Raw genomic sequence first — 4,331 nt, 5'->3', positions numbered from 1 at the left:
CGGTTGCTGCGACATCGGATCGTTTCTCCGGCTTCAATTGCTAGCCTCCTCGCAGCACTCTCCAATCGGGGCAGTCTCAGGATGATCGTTTAACCGCGCAGACACTCTCCGGTGCGGAAGTGTAGGCAGTCTCGTGCGGGGGCCTACAACCCCGATGGAGGAGGTCTCCAGGAGGTAGCCACCTCAAAACCCGGTGCCCACGCTGGTGAAAGGTTTCCACTGGAGAAACCACCGCCCGCCGGGAACTCCAGCCCCTTCAGCCCAGGACCTGCGGAGGAGAGTACTAGAGCAGACCAAACGCCAAGGCTCCTCGCTCAAACTACCCCTTCTTTCTCGGGTGGGTATCTCGCCGTAAACCAGCCCATCTCCCTTTAAAAGTTCCCCTGTGTTCTTGTCGCCCCAACTTCCAGTATGACGGTTTCATCCTACCGGACTAAGGCTGGTGCTGCCAGCGCCTCTGCCGCTGAACAGGGACGTTCATCGCCCCTCGAGTGATCGACCTTACTTGTTCGCGACCCATCCATCTCCAGGCGTCTGGACAAACATCCCACAGGAAAGGTTTCCGCCGGAGTCAGTTGCGCCAGCTGATTGCCCCATGTCCGCCGTTAATCAATAAAGGCTACAAGCCCCTAACGGGCCAACATGGCGCATTTACACCACCGTCGCAGCGCGTTTATCGGAGCTCCCGCTTCATACCTGAGCTCGCCACGCATAGAAGGATGTAGTTCATGGGGCTTCCACCGGGCGCTTGATGTTACCAATATCAGAGTAGCCGAAAGTGGTCTTACTGAAATGTCGCATCGAGGCTTGCCCGCATATCTGGGGGGTGGGGAGACAAACCGCGAAGATGGAGACCGCTCGCCACGGTCAACAGCCCAGGCTCGAAAGTGTAGCTCACAGTCCGCTTCCCCATCGCTTTTTAGACATCCACGTCAATCTTCTGGCACCCGCGAGTCAGATCAAAACCACTTTGGTCTGATGGTAAGGCTATCAATGATCATTGATCCCAACTGTGACTTCAGAAGTTCATCATCTCCGTAGAAGGGAAACCGTTCCCCTCCTTTCTCTTCTGTTTTCTAATAGTAGAGGCGGAGGGCCAATTGGCTGACTGGCCCTCCTGGATTAGAAATTCAAATCTGCCCTGTACCAAGTATACTGCCAGGACAGGCCCCAACTTAAGGTTGCTGCAAACACAGATCCACTCATGATTTGCAGGAAGTTTACATAAAGCCGCAGCGCTTTTGAATTCAGTTTGCAGGCCTGGCGCCATCGGTCGTACTCTCATGAGCTGTCTCGCGTATGCACCTCAAGATAATTCGGACAAAAATTTTAGCACCATCCAGTTTCCTGCATTAGCCACCGTCACGTAAGTGCAACTCCTTGCAAAGAACCCCCCCTCTTTTCCTTTGTGTGTGCAAGGAATTTGCCTCTAATTGCCTATTTTCATTCCCCTCGGATGCATCCATCCCCCCCAAAAGGTGCTTCCAAAGCCCCTTTGTGTTGCTGGACAAGCATGCATACCCACAATCCCCCCCCAGGACCCGCCTTCTTCGTTCCTTCCTCGAAATTGACTTCTCGCCTTTGACGCGACTTTGATTTCCAGTTATTCTACCAGGGTCGCTTGGCACTTCTGCCCTCCTGTCAAACAACTAAAGAAAGAGGGAGTAGCGCTCCCCAGAGGATTGCATTGCTAAACCTTCACAGGCTACAAAACGTTTCTTCCTTCTTAATAAATTTAAACTCTAAACCCCATCCCGACATATCCTGCCATCCGGCTTAGAACTGAGCCTGGCGGGACCTCGGCCCCCCCATAACCTGGGAAAGGGGTGTGTTTCAGTCCTCTTCCTACAGGTCCCTGTGGACCTCGACTACCATGATAGACAACCCATGGAATGGCGCCAGGAGGAAACCAACCCCATCCCGAGATGGAACACATCTCTCTTAGAGGATCCCGCCCAGCCATCTTCCCAACAGGAACGCCACGCCAATGCCCAAAGACCCGACGACCTGGGGAGACGCTAAGGCACTACCAGCCAAGTTCTAGAACTGCTGGGCGCCAGCAAGACCACCCCGACACCCGGAACCTTCTGTGCCGCCTTCTTTGTTTATCATCGCCAACTCGGGCGTCACACCGCCCTTGCAGCCTGCGTTTTACTGCCTCCTGCCTATGGCTACGCATCGCTGCCACCCCTGACGAAGCCACCAGACCAACATCTGGGAGCAGTTTGCCGTCAGCTGCCAACGCCTTCATCTTTTCTGCCGCTGGTACCGCAGGGAGTCGGAGCCTGCTCCTGCCTGCTCTCGGCCTGCAAAGTCGAGACTTCCTAGCGAGTTCGCTAAGCCCTTCATGAATGCTCATCCATCAGGTACCTATGAGTTTCTATCAGGACCCGCTGCCCAGACTCCTCTCGGCTGGCGCTTCCTTTGTCACCAAGACTGTCGCTTAACCACGAAGCCTAACACTCCGCGCCGCGACACCGGGCGCAGCTGCTGGGAACCACCCGGCCCATATTCATCGCTCGGGCCAGTTGAGCTGCACACACGGAAGACATCTCCCCATGTTCGAAACATCCTACCCCCAGGCTGGTTCTGACCCGCGAGAGAACGCTACATTCCCCGCCCGACTCTGGCCGGAACTCTTGTTGCCTCCAGTCGCCTCACCATCGTCCTACCCCCAGGCTCCACCCCGGGAGCCCGGACGCCGCACGCCGGCCAGCCTCCACTCTGCTCTCGGACTTCTCCTGTCGGGAGCTTAATGTCGCCTCTCTCCTCAAGCGTGAGGCTCGCCTCCCCGCAACTTCCCCAGTGGGAGTCCCCGACTCTCGCTCTTACAATGCTAAGACTATTGGTCGGGCTGGCCTGTGCCCTAAGTAAGTCCATCAACTCTACCTCCACCGCCTGGATGCCCTGGCCTCGGAAAGCAGGAACTTCGCCGTTTACCCTAGACAATCGTAAGCCGCTATTGATTACTTGTTGCTGTTACATCACCGTTGTGAGAATGTGCCATAATATGTGTTGTTTTAATCTTTCTGATAATTCCCAGTTGATTCACAAGGAAAGTACGCGAGCGGCGTTGTATCTAATCTGAAGTATGATGCTTTGTTCCCATTGGTGGTCAGCCCTCTGGAGCTGGCTGCCGGAGGATGGTTGAGTTGCTGTACAGCCTGCATTGGTTTAATTGTGCCTCAAGCATCGGATCTTGTTTCGCTCACGCGTCTAATATTGCCAGTTCGTAACGCGGTGTAAGAAGCCCCTCAATTTCTTACCTCGCGAACCAAGTTCTAATGTTACACAAGCAGCTTGGTCAGCTTGACCAGACGGGCGAGGAGACAAGCGGCCCCTTTAAATCGCCTCCCCTTACATTTCGCTGGTCCCCTTTTAAAATGTAAAAAAGGAGGAGATGTAGTATCGCACTGCCACTCCAGTGCAGTACCGCAGTAGAACGTGTTGACGCCAACGGACGGTACGTGGCCTGCCGGTCGCATCGCACTCCCCACTCTCATCCCCCCCCCATGAGTCATGGGTCATGAACTGTCTGGCTCAATCACCGGGCGCAGGGAGCAATGGTCTTGCTCCCCCAGGTGAGGATTAGCTCTTAGACGCTTACGCCTCTTTCTCCAAGACGTAGCCAGGTGAGATCATGCATCACATGATGATCTCCACTTCTCCCCGCCCCGCCCGAACTCCGTCCTCCCCTCCTACACCGGATAGAATAATAAAAGGTGCCAGGAATCGCATGCGGAGACCGCTTAGCAACATCGACTCGTCTCCGGCTGCTACGCATCTCCACCAGATGTTATCTCCGCGTCTCGTCTCGTTCTTGCGCTGACCACGTGGGTCGACTACAGTAGTGAGTGATACTGTGCATTTTTATCACATTCTGTAGTTATAACATATTTTCATTCCTAGAATGTTTTAACAATTAACCACTTGCTGCCCATCCTGCACTACGTCAGTTTCCTGGGAATCTATGAACAAGTCTGTCGCATATTGTAAGCCAGCATGGGAAAAGGCAGGATGTAAATGTTTAAATAAATACATATCTGTGGCATCTAGAAGAAATATTAGCAGATGCAAAATAAAATGATCACTAATTATGACTAATAGGATCACAGAATTGGAAGAGGTCATCAAGTCCAACCCCCTGCCATGCAGGAATACACAGTCAAAGCACTCCTGACAGGTGGCCAACCAACATCTATTTAAAAACCTCCAAAGAATGAAATTCCACCACTCTCCAAGGCAGTGAATTCCACTGTCAAACAGCCCTGACAGTCAGAAGGTTCTTCCTAATGTTTAGGTGGAATCTCTTTTCCTGGACCTGGAATCCA

Source organism: Sphaerodactylus townsendi, linkage group LG07, assembly GCF_021028975.2.
Source record: "Sphaerodactylus townsendi isolate TG3544 linkage group LG07, MPM_Stown_v2.3, whole genome shotgun sequence".
NCBI lineage: Eukaryota > Metazoa > Chordata > Lepidosauria > Squamata > Sphaerodactylidae > Sphaerodactylus > Sphaerodactylus townsendi.
The sequence above is the reverse complement of the archived record's forward strand: the minus strand, read 5'-3'. Positions refer to the sequence as shown.